Consider the following 24,482-nt stretch of genomic DNA (forward strand, 5'->3'; position numbering starts at 1 on the left):
GCCTTCGCGCCCCGCCGGCCTCCTTGGGGGGGCCGAGGACCAGCCGGCTGGGTAGGCCCCACAGGTTCCGAGAGGGGGGCCACGTGAGCGCGGCGCTCGCCTCCGCCCCCCGCCAGCGCTGGCAGCGCGCAGCGGATTTTTAAAAGGCCTCGGTGGCCCTCTCTCGCACTGCCCCTTCGCCTGCCCCCCCACCCCTCCCCAGACAGCCCTCGTATTCCTCCCCGAGGTGAAGGGATTTGGACTTCTCCCCCCAGGTGCTTGAAAGAAGAGAAGGTTGGAGGAGGAGACTGGGGGACTGCTGGTGGTGGTGACAGGGCTGGGAGAGAGAGGAGAGGGACGGGAGGAGGGGGCTGGGTGGGGTGGGGGTGACAGGCTGCGAGGAGCCTGGTCCACCCGCCAGCACCACTCTGCTGGGAGGCCAGGCCGGCTCCCGCAGCCGACGCAGCCAGTGTGAGGAGACACACATAGATTGCTTTCCTGGGGGCTCTTTGTCAGCCACCAACACAGAGAACACACACTGACACACACGTACACAAAAGATCTGAGCCAGGTTGTGGGAGGTAAGTGGGGGAAGGAGGGGGCACAGTGGCTGCGGTGGGCTTGGTGGAGGGGAGGGGGATGGGCCTTGAGGGGCTCTGGGGTGCTGCTGAGGTGAGCCTTTCCCTGGCTGGCTGCTTGTGGGGCAGTGGTGGGGGGCACACACGAGGACCTTCCCCTCCTCACGAAGACCTAGAAGGGAAGAGCAACCCCCAGCGAGATCCCCCTGTGCTGATGATTTTCAGGGACTTGTTGGCAACTCAGCGAGGGTTGCCATAGCTTTTTTATGTAGGGTGACCAGAACCGGCTGAAACTGGTTTGAGGCAGATCAGCTCCTGAACACAATGCAGTCACTGAGCTACTACAGTGGGATAGCAGCTTCCTCCCTTCATGGCAGCCAAAAGCAGAGGCGCTTGCAGGAAGGTACCACCCCAACACAGTATGTGAATGCACACTTAGACACCACACAGCACTGGGACGTGGCTAATGGAGCCTTAAAGATTCTGGGTAGAGAAGATGGAAACAAATGTGCAGGTTTGCGAGGTCTGAGATGACTTGGGCTTTTCCTGCCTTTTTCTTTTGCTTAAGGGATGGACAAGGAGCTGAGATTTATGACCCTTATTAAAGAAAAAAATGTGCCTTGCTAGGGTGGGGACACTTGGTTTATGCAGTCTCTTTCTCTCTCTCTCTCTCTTTCTCTCATTCTCTGTGTTTTTTAACAAAACCAAACCAAAATGAACTGATGGATTTCTGATGGTGGTTGGTGCTGGCGGATGCTACTTTGCATGCTTTTTTTCTCTTGCAGGGAATGTTCTGTTTTGTGCTTTTCCTTGTAGAAGCTACTAAAGGTGTTGGGGATACTTCTGACTGTTATGAAGGCCGAAAGGTAACAATTGTTCTAGGAAATGAGCAGAAATGCGTTTCAGTGCTGCTGTGAGGCATACATGCTGTCTTTTTTTTCCTTGTAGGCCTGTTGACTGGGGCTGCTTTTAACCCTTTCATATTTGCAGAGAATGCAACCGCGTGGCAGAAACTGAACACTGGTCCAAAGTCTTTCCAACAGGTCAAGGTTCACAAGGTGAGAGACGATATTTTGAGCATGAATTTAAATATTTATCTGAGGACCCATTCGGATACAGACTGACAGTGGCTCGGCACCCTGGAGATAGTAACTGGGTCCAGAGTGGAGAAGGAATACTCTTCCTGGGGTCCAAGTTGGGTGGGATGAGAGTGACTTTATGATAGTGTTGCTGCTGTCCAGTGGAAATCAGAATGACTTTGTGGAGTCGGTGTGGAAGGCATTTGGAGGCGTCAGGCCTGGAAGGAAGCAAGGGTGGAGAGTGGTAGGCGGCAGGGCCTTGTGGAGGAGAATGCACTGTTTTGCATAGACTAGAGCAGTACACATGTAGCATTTTCCTGACGATTGCAGACAAGGGAAGGACCTCGCCAAATCGAGGCAGCCTCGCCACCTTTTAGGATTTGAGGAGTCTGAAGGTAGATGTGCCTTTTGTTCATTCATCACCTTTCTTTTACCTCGCTCTCGGTGTTAACCTACAAGGCTTTTCACTCTGAGTCAAGTGGTGGAATGGCTTCGTATTGATTTGGGGGGTTGTTGACCGTGAGTTTGCCATTGGGTTATTTGTGGCATACATTGTAATGTGGAATACTAATGCACTGCCAGGAGAAACCCTTCCTCTGCGAGAAGATGTCTGTTAACCGAGAGCCTTAGCACAGCAGCGGATGTAGAAAATGTCTGATGCCTTCGAGATTGCAGTAATAGTAGAGCTGGCATTTTTATGCACCGTCCCAAACCAGAGGTTTTAGAGGAGCAGCGAGAAGAAAGCTGTAGTGAGTGTTAGCAAAGTAAAGAACAAAGGCAGCCAGGGCTTCCAGGGGAACACTAAACATTTTGCCTTGGGGTTCCCTGTGAATAGAGCTGCAACTTCCCCAAACAGGAAACCAGCAGCTCAAGAGTCATATCCAGTGTGATCTCCACAGCAGATAGAACTAGTTCTGGCTCTGGTTTGGTAAAAGTGCACTCAAGTGGAGCCCAGAGAAGACCTGATTGAAAAGAAATTTCTCCCCTACTTTGAAGAGGGTGTTTTGTTCCTCTGCGTTCAGCAGAATATGTCTTTTCAGAAATGCCGAGGAGCTTAGAACTGGTTAAGCTGTCTGCTGGCAGTTGGTGGGCGAAGGGTGTCAAGTATGCAAGGGTTTTTATTGTTGAGCATTTTTTCATAGGATGGCATCCAGTGTGTGATCAAACTAGCAACAGAGAAGCAGGAGTGCATGGCCAGCTCAGAGTATTTCGTGCAGCATTTAATGGAGAGAAATGTAATCTGGGTCTGATACATCAGTAAATAGCTTACAGGGTGGAACCAAATTCTTTACAAATCACGGTGCTAAAATTGGTTTTCAATTCGACATCATTTTCGAGTGCCAGAGGTGCTGTGTCTGAGTGTGGCAGAAAGCTGCTTGCAAAGCAGATCCCAGTGCATGTTGCATGATCTGCTGCTCCTGCTTTTCTGGTGCCAACTCAAACTGAGATGGCTAATATGATAAACCTTAATTAGCTCACTACAATAAGCTGTTTTATAATGTGGTCCTTCTCTGCTCGCTTTAGAAAGTCAGTGGTTTTTATTTTACTTGGGCAGCTAACTCCTTGCAATGAACATTTCTTGATAATGTTTAAAATCCTTTCTGTGAGGCATTGCCTGTCACAGAATGTTCTGGTTTGCTCTCTGGGCTTTTCAGCTTTGTTACTCCCCTCCCCCCAGAAGGCTCCTGGAAAATAGCATTTGTTTTGCATTTAGGCCAGACTATCCAGCTGCAGATGCTGTTTGGGGTTGGAGAGCTGGTTCTCCAGGGCTGCAGTCGGGAGCTCATCTTGGAAGGAGGTTGTCTCAGGTGGCCATCTCCTGCTGAGGTAGAACAATGCCGCAGGCCCAGGTCTCCTGGGAGGGGAACCGAGTTTTCTGGTTTGGGGAATGTGAATGTGGCTGAGAAGAGGAAGCAGCAGCATTTTCTTCCCTGGGAGAGACTGCAGGGAGCTGGGTGGCATCCACACTTGGGGCTGGAGCGGGGCCCTGATCACTGTTGCTGTGAGGGGCAGCCCCCCTGCCTGCAGCCCACGGGCAGGCCGTCCCCCTGGAGGAGGAATGTGTGGGTCTGGCTGGTGAGGGTACACTGGAAACCTTGGCTTGTTTCTGTCATAAGCCTACTCAGTCATTTTTTCCATGTTAAAGAACATCGGATCCAGGGCTCTTAGAACTCTCATCCGAGCATGGCTCAGGAAGACTCCTGCTCACTCTTTCTCCCAGTTGTTACAAAGCACTTTTCCTTGCCCTTATCCACCTTGAATCTTCTTTTTTTTTTTTTTTTTAAATGGAGGTGGAGGAAGGGAGCAGCCAACCTGTGGAAGGAATTTTCTTTAAGTAGGAGTTAGAGTTTTAGGATTTCTAGTCTCCCAACCCTCTTTATTTCTTTCCCCGAAGGGCTCCCGTGCCTTGCCATGGAGTACAGCCTGCCTGCCTTTGGTTTGGAACCATCTCCCCTGTATCCTCAGAGGGCCCCCTACCCCCAGCTCTTCATAGCCGGGCAGAGGTGGTCTTGACATGGACCCTCACGGAAGTGGCCAGGGCAAGGGAAGCTGACAGTGTGAAGGAAAGGCTGGAGGTTCTTCCCTCCTAACCCCCATGATATTTCATTCTAATCAGTGCAAACCGATAGCAAGAAAACAGCATCAACAACTATAGCAAACACTTGAGAAACACACACCTTTGTGTTCACTGTATTTGGAGGCGGGGGGGGGGGTGATCTTTAACCAAATTGTGGTTAAAAATTCACATGCAGTAAAATGTGCTACGTAGCACGGGGTCTTTCTCACCGTGGCCGGGTGGAGTAAGTAGTTCCGTTGCTGTGCGGTCTCTCCTGCTGGCCCTTCGCAGGCAGACTCTTCCACCCAAGCCCCAGCAGCCACAGATTTGTTGTGTCCTTAACAATTGTTCTACAATGTCAGGCCAGTAACCCCAGCACTTGGGAGGCTCATCTGTGTGCGTGTGCTGGGTGGTCTGTAGGGTGGCGGGGCGGCCCGCTGTATGGATGTACCACAGCCTGTTTACCCCTTCACCTCTGGAAGGACCACAGGGTGGTTTCTGTTTTTGGTCACTGTGAGTCAGGTTGCCGCAAACATTAGTATACAGGGTTTTGTCTTAAACACATTTCCTTCTGTTCCTTTTGTAAGTCTTTGGGGGTGGGTGACTGGGTCATATGGTAAGTACATAGGAATTTAGGGGTTTGCATGAAAATAAATTTAGCTTGTTAGAGCACACAAAAAAAGATGTAGCTTCGCATCCACAGTTAAGACTGTGGGGAATGTTATCTGGAGACACACACAAGATGATGGTGATGAGAACACTCACTGATGGGATGACATGCTTTATAGCCCAGAACTAATCAGAATTAGCCAAAAGTGGAAGCAAAAACTGTGAGTGGTAAAACAGCTTTCTTTTCCTACAGCAATTATTTTTAATCTCTTCAGAAACAGTTGGCAGTTTAATTCTTACATTTGTCTTCAGGTTCAATAAAACAACAAACAATAATAGAATCTAAATTTTGGAAAGTGGTAACAAAGATCTTTGTTGAAATCTTAGTTGCACAAACAACTTATTAGTTATAATTTGTCTGATTTATGGGCTGCCAGAATATTGGTGGTGTGTTAATATTGGAAGTTATTATTCAGCTTCTATGTCCCTACAGGAAGTAAAAGTATTTACACAGTATCAAAGCTATGGAGTAGAGCACAATTTTTTTTTTCACTTTTTTTAAGAGGCTAAAATAGCTTTCAGGTTAGAGCTTATGGTGATGACAAGAGAGAAGACCTGAGAGAGAAGTATGAAGCAGTGTTAATTTGGGGAGGTCATTGCATTAGTGTTTATTAATCACCAGCCTTCATGTTAGGCCCTAGGACTGCAGAGGAAAAAGGAATCCAGAGAGAAAAAACTAGTGGGAAGTAGCCTGCATTTGCTATGACAGGAATGTCAAGGGGAGGCCTTGAAGAGAAGGCTTCTCAGCTGCACTGGGAGAGACCAGTGAGGTTATGTGAAGCAGGCAGAGACTTAGGGGACCAGCGAACGTGAGCATCCAGTGTGTGGATGAGCGGGGTGTCGAGAGCAGGGATGGGAGAGGGATGTGGGAGCTTAGCCGGTGAAGGTGGTACTGTCAGTTAAGGGCGCACTTCCTGCCTGTGGCCATCAGCCAGGACCCTGACAGGTCCTGTGCACATTTCCATGGGGATGGAATGGAGACTGTTCAGGCTGAAGGCAAGGCGGTCAGATGAGGGGGTTCCGCCGACATTCCAGGAGGGAAGAGGGGGGCTGGGCTGGAGGTGTGATGTCAGTGGAGCAGTAGGGTGTTCGGGGTGGCATCAGTTAGTGTGCATGATGATGGAGGAGGAGGAACAGGGAATCTTCGCAGGTTGCTCACAGAAGCAACTCGCAGTTGGTTGTTTCTGCTCTGAGCTTCTGCTTTCAGAGACGAGACTAGGCTGAGAGAGTGGCGGGGGCGGCGGGGAGGGACCTGGGGGGGAGTTCAGGCGTGTGTTCACTTGCCCTTGGAGGTATCCTCTGCGTCTGGGCTCTGTTTGGGCTCCAGGTCACCGCTGGGAGGAGTTGGTATAGAACAGAGATGACAGAGACCTGGAAAGTTTGAGTTTGTGACTCTCTAGGGCAGTCGTTTATATAGAAAACATCATAAATGAAGAGGGAGGTGCTGAACTTGATGGCCTACTTCAGAAAGTTGGAGGACAAAACACCTCCAGAAAGGTGGAAATGGCATTCATTTATCCCCTGCAGACCCTGTGACCGTCTTCTAGCGGTACTGAGACAGTCAGACAGGCTGTTACACTGTTACCCTGGTGCAGGAGGGGAAACTGAGACCCTGGCTAAGCTCTGGCAGCTCAAATGTAGTAGAATGTGAAACACGTACCTTAGCTCCAGACTGTTCTCCCTGGGGAGAGGCACCTGGAGACCTTGGAAGGTGTCTCGGGATGTGGAGATTAGATGGAGAAGCCAGGGGCAGGGCACCTTGGTGCTGCCTGGTGATGTTTAGGGGCAGGGACGATTGAAAGTTGAGATTGACAATATGTATCTCCTCTCAGAGATACTGTAGTGAGGGTTCCTGTAATTAACCAGCTTTTCCTCACTTAGGTCAGCAGGGATTAGCATGTTGAAAGGAGTTGACACATTTTTACTGGACTTGAGGATACACACAGGCAGGGAGAAGGAGCAGAAACATGTTTTTGCTTCATTTCTTTGAGAAGGATGCAAAAATCAAAGTCACTTGAAAGTGGGGTTGAAAAAAATCCTTTTTTTCCATCAGTAAATAAACACAGTCTCAAAAACTCAGTAAATGATCTCCAGACAGGAAGTTCCGAATTCTGCCTGTTTCAGAAATGGGAGGCGAGCAGATCCTGCTTAATCTAAATCTGGAGACTGGTTTAAGCTATTGTTAGACAAACACAGGGGCTTTTCAGCTGTCTCAGGTATTCCCTGCTAAGTAGTCTGTGGCCTTTAGAGCCCTCAGATGCAGGTTTTATGTTGGTTAGTTTTCAGTCTCTCCCCCTCTCTCCACTCACACATGTGTGTATATACATATATACACATGCATATAAGACTTTATGCATATAAGAACTAGGGTATAGGCCAGAGGGGTGGGGGAGAGAGCGATGAGAAGACTCACCAGAGACAGAGTGGGGAGCAGAACCGGCAGATCTACTGAGATACACTGCTAAGGGAAGTGGTGGTGAGACAGGAGAGGTCTGCTGCGCCCTGTGGGTCACTCCCTGGCCAGGAATTGAACCCATGCTGCAGTGGCTGGTGATAGCTTGATAGTGCTGTGCTTTAACCCCTTGTGCCACCAGGGAGGGCCCATTTCTTTTCTTTTCAAGTGAAGTAATATGGCTGTACTTTTCTTGAGAGTTGTTAGGAGGATTATGTGCATATAAAGTACTTAACAAAGTGCCTGGTCCTTGGTAAGTTCTCTCTAGTCTTAACTCTGTGTCCCCCTCCCTCCTTTGGGGGAAGGTCCTTTTTCCTGAAGGGTATTTCTCCTGTCTGCCTTACCACATTTGTAATTGTGTGTGTGCACGTGTGAGTATGCCGTGAACCCACACAAGAGTGTCTCCTGCCTTTTTTATAGGTCTTCGGCTACAGACACCCTAGATAGGGCTAAAAGTGGGTGAAATATAGGCAAGAGGGTAGCATACTTGTTCCTATCTGACTGTACTCTCATTTGGTGTTGCAAAATCTTGAGTGAAGTTTTAGTTACAATCCTGTACTTCAGCTACCTCTGCAGGGAAATTCAGCCCCGCCAGTGAGAGGGCTCTGGTCTAGAGTGGTCTGTCTTTTGGCCTCACTTATGTTGATTGGGATTTGCTTCTTTTGAAAGCTTATTTGTGAAAATACTAGCATATGCCTCTGTTCACACTTGACAGTGGTCAGATCTTCATGCTGTGCACCCTGGGTTTGGTGGTGATTGCATACTGAGTGGGGAAAGGACCAAAGAGGTCCAGGAAGAATAGTCTAGAACTCCTGTCCAGTATGCAGCAGTAGCTCCGTGCACCTATGGCACCAGTATAGTGTGATGCTGGAGATGAGCTGTGAGTATAAAGCTGGGTTTTGGAGACAGATACAAAAAAAAAAAAAAGAAAGAAAGAATGAAAAGTAGAATACCTCATTCGTTGTCTTTCTTAAATACTGCTTACATGTGCAAGTGATGTTCTGGTTGGATTCAGATTACTAAAATTTAATTGCTCACCTCCCATTTTTCCTGCTTTTAAAAATGTGATTACTATTAAAATTTAGAATTGTATTTGCGGCTTTCATTCTGTTTCTGTTGGACAGTGCTGGTCTGGAATATCAGGTCGACGTCTAACAAAGTTAGCAGCGAGGTTCTCGGCTGGTCAGCAGGGTTCATCTTCGATAGCCAGTTTTTTGTTTGGCTGAAAAATACAGCGGAGGGTCGTGTCCTTATCAGTAAAGTCCCTTCTCCGGAGTCTGGACCGCTCCGCCCCCAGGCCCCTCTCGCCTTCTCTCTAGATTGCCAGGTGTACACAGCCACAGCAGGCTGGCATCTACGTCTAACAGACAGGGAGCACGTGTTGCCACCGGTTTGCCGGGCGCTGGGTGCCCGCACGCAGTGGCCTGTGCCACTAGTGTCCCCAGTGAGCCTCGGGGAGGCGAAGTGGCTGGCGAAGGCCGCACCGCTGGTGGCCTGATGCTAGGTTTGGCCTGACGGGCTTCGACATCCTTCCCTGCTGCAAGTTGCCACCCCGGTGCAGGCGCCTGGCGGCTGCTGATGTCCCAGACGTGTCGCTGCCCGTCCTGTGTGGCCTTGTGGACACAGTAGCTTTATACACTGAGCTGCGTGGAAGTCACCTGGGATCTTACTAAAGTGCAGGTAATGACTCAGTAGGGCTGAACCCCGAGCTCCTGCGTCCTGCCAGCTTCCCCTCACCCACAAATTGCACTTTGAAGTCGTAAGGGCCCTCTGTGGACCCCAGTTTCAGACCTCTGCCTCAGCTTCTAGAGTGACCTGACACCTAGCGCTGCCTGACCGAGGGCCTCACCCCCTGGCTTCGCGTGTGATGCCAGTGAGTGCAGGTGGTCCGGACTGGCCTTTGGTCCTGTTCTGGCATGAGCACTGATTTGGGGGCACAGAAGATTTCATTGGATCCCCAGTTTATTCCTCTTCCTATTCCTGATTACTGCAGGTTTGTTACCTTCACCCTAAAGTGCCTTGCTGGCCCTTGTCTGAAAGGGCAAGATCTTTTTTTTCTTTTTAAGATTTATTTATTTATGCATACAAAGCTGAGGTACAGGCCGGAGGCTCAGGGGCGGTGAGAGGCTTCACCGCAGACGGAGTGGGGAGCGGAACAGACCGACTGTCGAAGTTAACTGCTGAGGGGAGCAGCAGGCGGGTCAGGAGAGGTCTGCCGCGCCATGTGGTCACCTCGGGCCGGGCATCGAACTCGCGCTGGAAGTGGCTTTGGCTTCTTTGTGCTGTGCTTTAACCCGCTGCGCCACCAGGGAGGGCCCAAGACAAGACCATTTTAATGTTGAGCTTCGATGCAGGAGAGACGAGGCAGGGCCGCCCACTGTGAGTTTCAGTCACGAAGACGGCCAGGCCTCAGCCAGCACCTGGAGTGACTGTGCCACGCTGGGTTCAGGGGTTCCTTGTCCAACCCGATGAAAGACTGGGGCCGACAGCTGTTTCTGTGTCTGCCTCCCTTGCTGCCAAGGGGTGGGTGCCTGGGGAGTGTACCGCCTCCCCGTGCCCCTTCCCAGGGCCACTGCCTCTGCGGCCTGGGCCTCACCCCATAGAACCGTGCATGTGGCTGGCGTGGCCATCCCTCCGCCCCTATATATCCACGCACCCTCTTTCCAGTGGCTGGTGGCCATCCCCTGGTAGCTCAGGTCTTTCCATTTCTCATGCTCAAAAGCCAAGTTGGTCCGACTGGCCATGGCCCAGGGAGCAGGTTGCTGCCAGCCCTCTGCGGGTGACTGGTGTTCGCTGGGCTTGTGAATGCCCCAGAGGAGACAACAGCGCACTCGTAAAGGCCAACACAGTGCATCTGTGATTCGGGGTCCAGCCCTGGCATTCCTTGCTCATCAGGAAAACTCAGGTGTTTTCTAGAGAGTGTCATTGCAAGAACAAAATCGGGTGCCTGCTTCATCTAGACATCTGCAGAAATCTAGACATCGGCAAAATTCTGAGGGCAAAGAGAAGTTGTGTACTCGCTAAGTTTAACAAGCTGGAGGCAACGAAAGGTGGCTGCCTTTTTATAGAATGTGCTCATTCCTGCTCAGAAATGACCTTGTGGGCCTAGTGTTGTTCCTTCAGTGGCGGGGTGACTTGCCTGGGTTCCTCCCGTTTTCACCTTTCCTGCTTGTGGCCCGGCCAAGCACAGGCTGCAGCATGTGGTCAGGCTTTGCCTTCATTCATTCCTGAAAATAACGTGCCCACAGTGAATTGAATTTATGCCCTTAATTTTTAGTCCTACTTTTTGACGTGCCTGCTTGGTTTCCAAGGGTGGTGGTGGGAGGAAGGATATTAAAAAGACAAGATTGGATTTAAATGAGGTAAAGATAACTTTTCAGTGGAATTGTTACAAAGGAAAGGGATAAAGATTGACAGAAAGGGGAGGTTGCTTCCTGGTGGTGCAGGGGTTAAAGTCTCAGCACTATGAAGCCCTTGGCAGCCACTGTGGCCTGAGTTCGATCCGTGGCCTGGGAGCTGACCCACAGGGCCCAGCACACCTCTCCTGGCCCGCCCGCTGCTCCCCTCAGCAGTGTACTTCAGTAGATCTGCCTGTTCTGCTCCTCACTCTCTCTAGTGAATTCTTTCACCCCCTCTCCCCGCATCTCTGGCCTGCACCCCAGTTCTTATTGCATAAAACATAAAATGAATCTTTTAAAAAATAAAGTTTGACAAAAAGCAGATGATTCAGGGAGAATGTTCAGGGAAAGCGTCACCCTTGGCATGAGAAGAGCCGTGTGCAGGAGACACTGAGCGGCCCTTCTGCCTGTGATAGAGCTGCTGGGCCTGCAGGACGATGAGCCAGCAGTGACTGGTCATTCGGGAAGTGTACGGGGGAGGTGGGCCTGTTTGGCGGCGATGCAGTGAGGTCCCACAGCAGCCCCGACATGTGGGTGGGCCCATCTCATTCTCTGCTTTAGGAACTTGAGGCTCTGAGAGATTAAGATATGGTCCGGGGGTGAGCTGCCCCCGGCGTCGGTCAAGGCCTTCATATGTGGGTCGTTTGGACACCACATGAGGTATATGGCCTGTGCCACGGGGATGCAGGTGTCTGAGCTTGTGCTACAGTGTAGCTGTGCAGTCTTTCCTTGGCTTTCCCTCCACTGAGAAATAAAACCACAGTACTTCTTGCTTTCCCTGTTTGCTCCATGAACACACAGCCAAGCTAGCAGAGTAGTGAATTTTGGGCTGAATCTTGGCTAAATGATGGGGGCAACTGTCGGGTTGTTTAGTTAGGGTGTGTCATGGGGTCAGAGGTGACTCTTCGTGGCCTCTCATATGTTACAGATAAGCGCCCATGTGAGCGGGGTTTGGATGTATCTGTTTAGCAAAAAAGACTGGTTCATCTGGTCACTGCTACTTTAGGAGCAGAGGGAACACATAGCTTAGCCCTTGAGTAACGATAATTAGGCTTTAACGGTTTTCATACAGGTGACTCATAGAATGAACATGTTTCTTCCTCACTGAGTTAGGATACTTTTGACCTCAGCTGGAGTTTCAGATTTAGCCATAACTTCTTGGGTTACACAGTGCTCGAATTGCAGGTGGTGGAGGATAGGGAAAATTTGTTCTGCATCTGTTGTGCTTCGTAGAAGACCTTCTGGGCTGCCTTTCTGCAGGAAGGCACTTAGAGATGCCCTGTTTTGTGTCGGCTGTTGGGAATGCTGCTGGCTTCCATTTTGTCTGCATTGCTTATCTGGGAGGACCACGGTTGTGGCTTAATTTCTAGGGCTTTCTCTATGTTGGAGTCCCTTTGCTGACCTGGCTTTGACATTAAGATAACTGGCAGTCTGAGGCCACACCACAGCCGGGTGCCATAGTCAGCAGGCAGCCTGGATTGTCTTAGTTCACCTGTGCAGCGGCTTGTAGGCAGGGCTCACTGTTTCTGTAGAAAACAGAAGCTTGAAGAAGTTAAGTAACTTCTTCAGAATCTTCTGACTCGCAGGGAAGAGCCAGGGCTCTCCGCTTAGTCTAGCTTGGAGACCAGGCCTTTGACCACAACTGTGCTGTGGTTTTGAGGTGTCATTTCTATAGCTTATCAGTGACAGGTTCAAGTACCTCTGAGGTTCAAAGCCACTGTTTCAGCCCTTATTTCTCCTGTCAAGATCAAGCTTTTTCTCGCTTGTGGCCACACTGGTGTGCAACAGAAAGTAAGTAAACATTAGAGATACCTTGCTCCCTTTTCCTCCTTTTGCCAGTTTGAGAGCACGTAGCCTTATTTCGGCAATACCTATAGATCCAGCCAAATGACATTTTTTTCCTTAAAGATTTATTTATTTATCCATACAAAAGCTGGGGTGTAGGCCAGAGGTGCAGGGAGACAGAGTGGGGAGGATTTACCAGAGACAGAGTGGGGAGCAGAACAGGCAGAGCTACTCAAGTACAGTGGGCAGGACAGGGAGGTCTGCTGCACCATGTGGGTCCCCTCCCTGGCCGGGGATCAAGCTTAGGCTGCCGTGGCTGTGGACAGCTTCATAGTGCTGCGACTTCATCCCTCGCACCATCAGGGAGGCACCCAGCCAAACAACATTTTAATGATTATGTCTGTGACATTAAATGTAGGCCTCGCCCCTTTCAGAGTCCCTTTGTGTCTCCCTTTCCTCTTGGAGAGTCACCTTTTGTGTGGGTCACTCTAAGTCCTGTGTCCTGATGGCTTAGAGGCCGCGATGCCCTGGAGGGCTCTCTGTGGCAAACACACGGAGAAAAAAGGGCAGGAGCCCCCCCCCTCCAGAATGTGTACCCGTTTCTCAGTTCCCAAGGAGAAGGACTTCTTGCACCCGGTTTTAAGTAGATCCCAAGGATGTCTCCTCCGGAAAGGGCCCAACATCGAATAAGCACGAAGACTAGCTCTGGGCTCCAGTTAATACTGGCGTTGACAGTCCAGGGCAGGAAAGAAAGTTGTGTGTGTGTGTGTGTGTGTGGGTGCATTTTGTTCAGATTCCTGTATTCCTAGTCCGGTGAGGACCTTCTTGCCCCTTTTTGGTGAACCGTTAACAGCAGGGGCATCCCTGGGTGAACATTGATCCAGCTGCTCGACGTTTTTGATGAAGAGAATGTAAAATGAGGGCGGGCCCAGCGTGGAGTGTGCCGGGGCCTGCCGCCTTCTCCTTTAACGCAGCGTAGCAACTGAAGAAACGATGTCATCAGTTCTCTTCATGTTTTTGTTTTCTGTCTATTCCAGGAAGAGAGTTGTTAGATGAGTTTATTTTTAAAGTCAGCAGCCAGTAGGCACGCTGGGAATGATAATGTGGGGCCTGTTCCCAGGCAGAGTGTGCAGCCGAAAATATTTCATCATTTCAAAAACGCTCTAAGTGAATTTGGGAATTTGGTCTTCTAGTGAGAATTGCTTAATGATTAGCCAGTGGCATTTTTCGGGGCTCTACGAACAGCTGTGATAACCATGCAGGAAACCCTTTTGTCCACACCCTTCCTCCGCTGGTGGGAGCGGCAAGCGGCAGGGGCAAGCTGGAGCGGCAACTGGCTGATCTCCGTGCAAGAGGAAGGCGGTTGATGGGGACACAGGTTTATGGCGACTTTAGGAGGGCTGGGTCTCGGTGGGGGCGGACAGGCTGGTCATGGGGAGTCTTCCCTTAGAGCAGTGTCCTCCAGCTTCAGCACTGCTGACCTTCGGGGCCGAGTAACTGTTTGGGGGCTGTCCCGTGTGTCGTAGGCCTCGACCCTATGGTGTGTTATCAGCACCCTCACCTCCCAAGAGTGCCAACCCAAAACACTGCTGGACATTGCTCCATACCTGTGGAGGCGGTGGCACAGCAAAGCCCCCCTGTTGAGGGCCTCTGATTTGAAGTCTTGTAGCAAAAGCAAGACTTCAGAACTTTGGGTGCTGAAAATCCCACAAAGATGGAGCCATGGAAGAAACAGACAAGCATCCTGGAGCTGTAAACTCCCCAAGAAGTGTGAGAGCCTTCAACTGCTAGTTTTCTCTTACATGTTTTCTAATTCTGGAAGCCTCAAAAAGGTTTGTAAAATATTTTAAGTATCGTATTAAAAAAAAAAAGAAACTAGTAAAAAGAACAAGAATAAACAGCTATGTAGATTGGAGCATTTCAAGGACAAAGGTTTCTGTGTGAGATTTAGGATTTCAGCGAATAATTTTAGAAAGCTTATTCAGGTGACAAGGGAAAATTACTTTGAAGTTCTTTTTCTACCCTCAAAATAGCACTTCTCATTTAGTGGATCTATACTTTGCTTCAAGCTAGAATTGTTGAGCTGCTCTTTAAACGCGTGGTATTTATAAAATGTCAACGGAACGCTTTTAAAGCCTGCATGAATTTTACTCCTCAACTAGGAATCTTTTGGTTTTAGTATGTAAATGGACAAGTGAGTGATTTCTTAGTGTTGGAATACTAGAATTCATCAAACATGCTTCATTTAAAAAAAAAAAAGGCAGTTTATAGTCAATCGTGAAGACATGTTTTGTGTTCCCCATGCTTTCTTAGTGTGAAGCTGTGAATAACCCACGTCAGACAGAAGCTGTGATGAATTTTCCTGAAGTTTATTGATGGTGATAGGTACAGGCCAGACCTTTCTGGTATCTATAAACTCATCGATGAATTAGTAAATTTCCAACAGAAGGGCCTTTTAGTTGAAAGAATATATGTCCAGTGAGTGGTGGGCTTGTACGAAGTGCCTTTGCCAGAACTGCCAAGATTGGTGACTTTGGCTGTTCCTAATTTCCTGGGAGATTTAAACTCCCATTGAATTTTCTGTAGACATCAGATTTTGAAAATGGGGCCTTCCTGGTGGCCTGAGGGTTGTCTCAGCTCTATCACCACATGGCCTGAGTTCAATTCCTTACCAGGGAGGTGACCCACATATGGCTCAGCAGACCTTCCCTGCTTTCCTGCTGCTCCCCTCAGCCGTGTAATTCAGTCGATCTGCCTGTTCTGCTCCCCATTCTGTGTCTGGTGACTCCTCCTCTGTTCTTCCACGCAATCCCTGCACCTCTGGTCTATGCCCCAGTTCTACACACACACACAGACACACACACACACACACAGATGAATTTTTGAAAAACACTTTCCTCTTTCCCTTTCTTGATTCCGATGTCCAAAGTCTGTATTTTGCATCCTTCTAATTCTTCCTGTGAATCTTACCCATCTATGCCTCTTACACATCTGTGATACGTGCATTTTCCTCTTTAATTTTGATGTAGCTTATGTATTGATTTATAACCTCTTTTTACTAGATGGTATATCTTTATTGCCCAGTGTCAATATCTGTAATGGTTGTAACTTTACTTTTAATGACTGCATATTATTCCACACACACAAACGTACCGTGAACAATAAATATGATTAATATTGCTAAACTGTATACTCAAAAATGGTTAAGATGGGGGAAATGGTTCATAGAGTAAATTTTATGTTATTTTTTTAAAGATTTATTTATGGGGTATGGGCCAGAGGACTGGGGGCATGAGAGGATTCATCAGACAGTGGGGGGCAGAACAGGCAGATGAACTGAAATACACAGCTGAGGGAGCAGTGGGCGGGTCAGGAGAGGTCTGCCGCGCCATGTGGGTCAGCTCCCTGGTCAGGGATGGAACTCATGCTGCAGTGGCTGCCATAGCTTCATAGTGCTGTGCTTTGACCCATTGCGCCACCAGGCAGAACCCTGTTACGTGTATTTAAAGATTTACTTCATGTTTTCCCTGTTGATAGCATTTACATATCTTCCGGTGTTCCAAGTAACAGCAGCAAACAATTTTGTACATTTGCTCCTCATATTGGAAGATTTTATTTCTTTCGTCAAAATCATTGCTCGTGTGCCCTCAGACCGACCTGCCTAGAGAAAGTAGGATCCTGGCCCATTTTTCTTTGGGAGTGACTAAGGAAAGAGCAGGTGCTTTTCTGAATTGTAAGTATTTACTGGTTGGCACTGTGCTGTTGGCCAGAGAGAATCCCATAATCTCCTTCGCGGAAGCTTGTCTTTTATTAGTTCAAGAGCTCAGCCGGCACCAGCGTGTAGGCCATTACCCTGACTCCCTGTTGCTTGTCACACACTAGATACCTGTGGAGATGGGTGGGCAGCCCAGGTAGATTACCTGGCCCCCGAATGCACTCCTAGTGGTGAAATGAAGGAGACTCCTGGGCAGAACTGAATTCTGCTGGTGGGGTTAGGTGACTTGCTCTGTGACACAGTCGCGCAGGCTGAGGGGACTCGGGCGGAGCTCGGCCAGCTGTGTGGGTCTGTGAGCCAGCTGTCTGGGCCCTTGTGCAGTGGTTTGCTGCTGAGTGAGTGCGGGTCTCTGGTTGACTTGCTATCAGCCATCATTTTGAAGTGCTAACCTGAGGGCAGGCCTGCCCTTTAAATGTATGTTCTGATTTCTAAAGAAAAAGAGACAGGGATTTGGGGAAGCTTTGTACGTTCAGTAAGTAGATATTCCACTCTTCGAGAAGCTTAAGCTCACAGCAAGTCAGTATCATTTTATTTTTGACTCTGGTGAGAAAAAGAAAACACTGGTCATGTGGATTGACTGGAGTTGCTTAATTTGGGTATGTTTGAGGCTAGTTTAGTCACAGGGTGATCCTCCACCCAGGGTCTCCTGTGGTGAGGTGTTCTGATGGGAGGGGGGGGCTCTGGTGGGGAAGCTGCAGCGCAGCTGTGGCAGCCCGGGCTGCCGCCTCCCAGGAAGCGCCTGGACTCACGCAGCTGCCCTGGCTGGGGCTCGGCTGCGCCCGTCTCGGGGCACTCGCTGGCACTGCTAATGGGGTGAACGGTCCTCTTACAAGTCCAGCCCCTGTCCGAATGCCAGGCACCACTCTGAGCTGGGGGCCCCGGGCCAGGGGTGAGCCATGATTCTTTCCGCTTCCTGAGGAAGTGACCGGGTGGCCGGCTCCCTGTGGCACCCCTCTGGCGGGGGAGAGGAGCAGGCAGGCACTGGGATTTGCCTCTGCGCAGGCTTCGGGTTACAGGAGCCTGCAGTGCGGTGTTAGGTTAGTGTCCTGCTTCATACCTGATTGTTTTTCATGATTTTTTTTTTAAAGATTTATTTGTGCATACAGAACTGGGAGAGGCCTCCCCAGAGACAGAGAGGGGAGCAGAACAGGCAGATTGTCGAAGTCCACTGCTGAGGGGAGCAGCGGGCGGTCAGGAGAGGTCTGCCGCGCCCTGTGGGTCAGCTCCGGGGCAAGGACCGAACTCATGCTACAGTGGCTTTAGCTTCTTAGTGCTGCGCTTTAACTCGTTGCGCCACCAGGGAGGGCCTGAGCCCAGTGTATTTTAGCCCCTTGACTAATAAAATATAACCTTCATGTGATATTTAATTTATAGAAGCAAAATCAGTATAAAACTTGTAGGTAGTTCATTAATAGAGGAACGTGTGGGAAACTGGGCATTTTGGAACTTACATATGACTTAAGCAAGCTACAAATCAAAATCACATGTCTGTCAGGACACTCCATGCAGGCAGACCACACCAAGTATGTTTTGTAGCTACAAATTGAGTATTTTCATTTTGACTTTGCTTTTTCAAAAATGAAAATATTTATGACTCAAACTTCTCCTTTCCCTTTCAGCATATTGTTGACCATATGCCTTCATTTTCTTTTCTTTTTCACTATCCTCAGCATGTAGGTAACACATAGTATATAGTTAGGTGGTCTGAATGTACCTGGGTAGAGATGTAAAACTCCCGGGTCCCCCTGTTTTAAGAGTGCTGCTTTTCCAGTATATGCCTTAAATTCTCTTGAGATTTTACTGTAACTCCATTCCCTTTGATATAATTCCTTTCCTTTGCTACTTGCCTCTTGATAGGTCGACTATATATACTTTAAAAAAATAATATTAATAGTTTATTTTTACATCAGTTTGTGCATTTTTCCATCTCAGTTGTAATCCCCATGGGCTTCCCATCACCCAGTCACCTGTGTGCCATCACCATAGTCCCATGCACCTGCCCCCCTCCATTTCTGATCCCATTTCCCCACTCTACCCCTGTAAAATATCTCTGGTATATAGTTCATTATTATTATTATTATTATTCTCCTCCCCCTCCCCCAGGTCTGTTATACTCCTGCTATTATGAGTGAAACCATCCGGTATTTTTCCTTTTCTTTCTGGCTTATCTCACTAAGCATGATCTTTTCCAGCTCCACCCCAGTTGCTGCAAAAGACATGTATTTCTCTTTTTTGGTTGCTGAGTAATAGTCCATTGTGTATATGTACCACATCTTTTTAATCCAGTCCTCTACTTTGGGGCATTTGGGTTGATTCCATGTCTTTCCTTTGTTGTAGATAAAGCAGCAGTACACATGTGGGTGCAGGTGTCTTTTTGAATTAGTGTTTTTCGGTTGTTTTTTTTTTTTTACCTTTAATGTACTTGATACCTGCCTGCAGCTATCCCCCTGAATTACTCTGTTAAAGAATTCTTTCTGTCTTCCATCTTATTTGAAAAAAATCTAAAACGTAACGAGAAGTCTAACATGAATGAAGCTATGTCAGGCACCTCTTCTGGCCACACCAGCCACTGTCTGAAATGTGCATGCTCCCTCCCACTGCTGGGCCCCCTCCCCCGCCTGGCACCTTCTCCAAGGCCTGGGGCCTGCTGCTGCTTCTTCCTCCTGCTGGGTTCTGGCTACTTTCTTCCCGCCCTTGACCATAGGAGCATTAAAACATCTCCAGATAAAAGTGCATTCTGCCTTACAAATGGAGCTTGGAGTGTCTTATATTTGGTTATAGTCTTATGTTTTTGCATATGTTTTAAGACTTAAGTCTTTTTTTAAAAAAAATATTGATTGATTTACCAAATCACACAAGAACTGAGGTACAGGCCAGAGAGGTGCAGGGGATGAGAAGATTCACCAGAGACAGAGTGGGGTACAGAACAGGCAGATCCACTTATATCCACTGCTGAGGGGGACAGTGGGGAGACAGGAGAGGTCTGCTGCGCCCTGTGGGTCAGCTCCCTGGCTGAGGACCCAACTGGTGCTGCAGTGGCTGTGGACAGCTTCACAGTGCTGTGACTTGACCCCTTAAGCCCCCAGGGAGGGCTCGTAAGACTCTGTTAGAGCAGGTCTGACCTAGAGCCAGGTACCTCTAGAGCAGGTGAGCAAGTACCTGGGAAAACTCACTAACTGCCTCTTCCTGTCTTGCGCACCAGCCTTTTTGCTTTTTGCCCACAGCACTTCTTTTTCATCCTGTGTGACGGGAAATGAGTTTGCCCACTCGCTTCTGAAGCCTGGTGTTCTTCTGAGTCCACATTTTCCTTGAGTGGGGGGACATGGTTATTGTTTCCAGAACATTTCCTTCAGATTAAGATTCTCTAGAAAAGTGAAAGTACTGAAACACCAGGCACCTGGAGAAATGTGGGTACTTGTTTACCCATAGACTTTATGGATGGAGGATGGAGGCTGTGTGGTCTCTTGATGGAAGGAGAGACGGAGCTGTTCTTGAGACTTGTTAAGCATAAAGAGTAAGATCTAAGAACACAGGGAAATTATTTTAATGTGTGTTGCTTTTTTGTTTTAATCACATAATCTAAAAATATGTCATCAGAATTTTAAAGCAAATGGGTGGAACTTGACACTGTAACTTAGAGGTTTTTTTTAAGTGTTCTTGTTTTTGCAAGACTTCTTGAGTAAAGGGCCTTTTGTGGTTCCTTACTTTGGCTTTAAATTCTCTTTGGAAAGTATCAAAATCTAAATTGAAAAGGGTACTTGTGAGCAAATGAATGCATTGAGTTAACATGGACACAGGTCAAAGACATGGATGCCAGCATGTGTAGACAGGGGAGGATGCCTGCTATATGGCTGAGTGTGAAAAAGTCTTTCATGCTGAAGTAGTATATGTGCACCTGTGTGCCTGTGTGAGTGTTTAGAATTCTGTGCCTGCATGTCATCAGAGTTCTTCCTTGACCTATGTCTCTCCTGGAAGACTTGCTTTTTCTGTTTCTTACTCTTCCGGGTGTTAGAGTTTTGAGAGAGCATACGGTACTCTTACAGCAAAACCATCTTAACAATGTAGGAATGAGAGAGATTTTGAATAAGTGACAGCCTCTTGGCTGAATAAAGAGGTTGAAGAGGCCACTGGACATTCAAGTTGGAGTAGCGATGTTCCCATAGAAGTTTGAATCTAAGAGGAAAAATCGGCTGGAAGCCCCTCAGTGGCGTGTGGCAAAGGCAGAGATGGGAAGTTAGCGCTGCAGCTAAACCCTCGCAGACGCCAGACTCTCCTGCAGGAGGGCGCGAGAATGGGGTTCTCCACCTGTCTTTTCTGTGGTGCTCAGTATACAGGAAGTTGAAACGAATACTTGGCAATAAACTTTAGGAAGCAAGTTATTCCAGGCTCTCAAATCAGCAATTTGTGATTTGTGCTTCAAAGATTAAAAAATAATAATGATTACAAGCTTCTGCATTACTCTAGATGTCAGTGAGTCTTTTCCCTATTGTGGAGTGAGTTCATGGTTGCAGCTTTCAGAAGTGAGATAATTGGGAAGATGAATTAATACATACTCTGGACTTGAGTCCCCATTACTTAACCATACTTACCTTCTTCAAGTCCTAGCTTAACTGTGAGATGGTTGGCTTTACAATTCTGTTGATGTCTGTAAAGAGTTTGGCCTGCCTTTTCCTGTGTGTGACCCACCAGAGAAGTGTTTGTGGGGGGTACCCCGTCTTTGATTAGCTGGATAGTTCTGGAATCCAGATCTTTCGGAAACAGACAAAACCCCTAAATGTTCACAGAGCTTGTTGGTGCTTTTCCTTGTCCTGTGTCCACGGTTTCCTGCCCTCCCAGACTCAGCCCCTGGGATGGCTGCGGTGCCCCATGGCCCTTCTGCCTCACCATAGGGCTTTTGTAAAAGATTCTGTGACATTCTAGTTCTTACAGTCTGTCGTTCTGCATTTTCGTTCTCAGCACTGTTGCACAGGAGCATCGACTGTGATTCTCACCAGAAAGCCTTTCCTCTGTTCAGGAAGGGTTTAACTAACGAGTGAAAGTGGTATTAGGGAATAAACCGTAGCTTGTCTGGGGTATTTATTTGCTGGACTTTGAGATTATTGAAGTCTTTACTTAGGCTTTGCGGAGGAATTAGTCATTTTCTGCAGTTCATCTCCGCCTTCCTCACTTGGTTTCCACTAGACTATAGGACACCCTCTGTGGTCAGCCAGTGCAGAGTGAGCCTCGCTGTTTCCTTAGGTATTTTGGCAGCTTCCTAGGCCATTTTAAAACATGAAGGTCTTGGGGGGCCTTTGCATTCATAGGAGAGTCATGTGAGGCTTGAAGCTCTTGGGAGGCCTTTGCACTCATAGGAGAGTCATGTGAGGCTTGGAGGTCTTGGGGGGCCTTTGCACTCATAGGAGAGTCACGTGAGGCTTGGAGGTCTTGGGGGGCTTTGCACTCATAAGAGAGTCATGTGTGACTTGGATACCAGCGACTCCGGTATCTGACAGCAGGTTTCAGAGGGTGCTGCCCACACTCGCCTCGTGGCCCACACGCCTGTCCCATGGGGCCGTGGAGCAGAGGCTCTGGGCGCCCCTGCGTGAACAGTCACCTGCCAGCTGGCCCACCTGGAGTGTCTCGGGTGTGGTGCCCGCGCAGGAGCAGGGTCTCCTTTGATGCCCGCGCATGTCCGCTTCGTGTGGTGGTGTCCTGTCCACTGTGGCTGCAGACACTCACTTCCAGACGGCTGTATCCCCCAAAGGGGAACCTGGTCAGCTTCTCAGGCTCCAGCCCTGGTGATTTGAAATGCCCATCACTCGGCTAAAGAGCTCAGGGGCAGCGGGAGTGGGATAAAAATGTGGGGAAGTCCTGGGAAGGGAGACCCTGGACTCTTCCTTCTTCCTGTGCCTGTCAGCAGAGCCTGTGCTGGGACCCGCCACTCGGCGATGACAGACGAGCTCCCAGGTCCTCCTGGGACCCCGCAGGGACGTCGCAGCTCGGCTTGGGCAGCACCCATTGGGAGTGTTGAAAGTGCCCGTGTGCACATGCTGAACATCTGGACGGCCCTCCGTCAGCCTGTGTCCCCGGGGTGTCTACACGGTGCCCCGTATTGGACACATTTCTAAAAGCTTCAGTTTCCAGTGCACAGGACTCGTCCTCCCTATTCACTGCAGTACGCTTTAAAAGAATGGTGGGAAAACACATAAAACAGTATTGTATTTTTTTTTTTATAAGATTGATTTATTTGTGCATACAGAACTGGGGTATAGGCCAGAGGTGCAGGGGCAGTGAGAGGCTTCACCAGAGACAGAGTGGGGAGCAGAACAGGCAGATCGACGAAGTACACTGCTGAGGGGAGCAGCGGGCGGGTCAGGAGAGGTCTGCCACACCATGTGGTCACCTCCGGAGCAGGCGGGGATCGAACTCAGGCTGAAGTGGCTTTAGCTTCTCAGTGCTGCGCTTTAACCTGCTGTGCCTCCATGGAGGGCCCCGTAAAACAGTATTTTCAGTTTAGCCATTCATAAGTATATAGTCACGACTCTCTGACCTGCAGACTGTGCTGTTCCCCTTTTGGGGAAAAAATAGCCATATGAAAGTGAGTGCCTTCCGCCGCAGTTGACAGTTTTACCCTTTGAAAATGACTCTCCCTCCCTCTCTTCCCCAGTAAAACCTCTGTTTTACTCCCGGTTTCTATGAATTCCTGTCTTAGGACCCTCATCCGAGCGGAAAGTGCATCTTTACCTGGCGTGTTTGTTTTCACCCTGGTGTCTGGAGGGGAGGGCCGGCGGACTGCAGCCCAGGACAGACATACTCCAGCCACTGGCTGCCCCCTGGAATTCTGTTTCCTCTCCTGTACGGCTTTTGGTCTTTACATTTGTGTCTCTTACTGTGAACTGACTCCCATCATTCTTCAGAGGTATTTTATAAATAAATCATCACATGATACACATAAATATTGGAAAGGCCAATAAATGGAACAGATTGAACAAAGCGTGCAAGGATTCATCTGGGTGTCTTCTGGAGGTTTTGAGGAGGGAGAAGGTCAGTGAGGCGGAGGCGCTCAGCCAGCGAGACACTGGAAGATGCAGCCTTGGCTTTGAAACGGGCAGCCTGGTTCTCTGGACACACGAAAGGCTGCGCACACTCCAGCCTTCGGAGGGGCAGGGCTTGTTCTGGGGTCAGGTCTTAGGTTCTCGGCTCTTTTTTTCTTTCTGTTTTTCCCTCCCAGGCCTTGAACAGAAACAAAAAATTCTCTGGGTTGGAGCTCCCCTTTGATACTGGTTTCTGACTAAGGAGGGCTGTCATTACCACTTCATTATGATGTGTGCTTTCGGATTTCGTAAGTTAGATGGCGAGCCCAGCTGTTTCTGAATTAAGCAAGTAGCACAAGCCGTATGGGAGTTTTCTGGAGCATAGACGGTGTAGTGGAATTGGGAAATCTTTCTGTGCTCCGCCTGCTGCCCCTTCTGCCTCCACCCACCCTCAGTTCCCACTGATTGAGAAGTCTGAATGCTTGGGGGGAGGGCAGGGGAGAAAAACACATTTGAAATCCTTTCCGAATATTTGTGAACCCTAATTTTATAAATAGAAACGACTATTTCTGGGATTTTAGTTATAGAAGAATTTCTGTAACAAATTCTGGTAACAGAATTTGCTGTATATTACACTGTAAACAGTTTTGAGATGCAGTAACTCTCTAAGTTATGATTAGAGAACTCTTGCTCTGACAGATAAGTTATTTGCGTTAGGAAAATCTGTGTTTATACATTTTTGGAGAAATGAAACTTGAGTATAGTGAATTTTACTCTATATTGAGGACAAAGATGGGAAAATTGCTCTTTGACGCTTTCCAACGATCTACATTTTTTGGTCAAAGTTATTTGTGTACATACATTTAACAAAAATCACATCATACATTCTAGCCCTGATCCCCGTAGACAGTTATGTTCAATTCTCTGTTCTCTTCTTTTGTTACTGTTTTCCTCGTTTCTAAGTAATATACTGACATTTCTCTGTTTGGACTTGATCAAGGTCCTGTATAGAGGACAGATCCCGAGAGGGGCTGGGCGTGGCTGCCGAAGGGCTCTGGTTCTCCGCCTATCCCCGCCGTGAGCAATGTGCTTAAACTTTCTCGGTCTAACACATCAAGCGGGAGTAACAGGATTGATAATGGTCCCCCAGGCCTGCCCTTAATATTGAAGGACCTGGGGCAGGAGAATAAATGGAGA

General features: G+C 48.6%; 1 protein-coding gene across 7 annotated transcripts in view; it reads left to right on the plus strand.

Annotated features, from left to right (window-relative positions):
- Positions 1-24,482, plus strand: part of ZNF532 (zinc finger protein 532) — a 97,984-nt gene that overhangs the window by 17,384 nt on the left and 56,118 nt on the right. The window contains exons 1-3 of one of the 7 annotated variants that reach the window (XM_012725858.1): positions 218-254; positions 1,343-1,423; positions 1,506-1,615. The exons of 1 other annotated variant lie outside the window; for it this stretch is intronic. The gene's annotated coding sequence lies outside the window, so the exon portion shown is untranslated. Of the gene's footprint in view, positions 1-217; positions 255-431; positions 561-653; positions 1,424-1,505; positions 1,616-24,482 lie in introns of those variants that run through there. 5 more of the 7 variants (XM_012725857.1, XM_012725859.1, XM_012725863.1 and 2 more) reach the window with 5 other exon arrangements.

The sequence above is a fragment of the Condylura cristata genome, unplaced genomic scaffold, assembly GCF_000260355.1.
Source record: "Condylura cristata isolate star-nosed mole 26May11 unplaced genomic scaffold, ConCri1.0 scaffold00016, whole genome shotgun sequence".
Classification (NCBI taxonomy): Eukaryota; Metazoa; Chordata; class Mammalia; order Eulipotyphla; family Talpidae; genus Condylura; species Condylura cristata.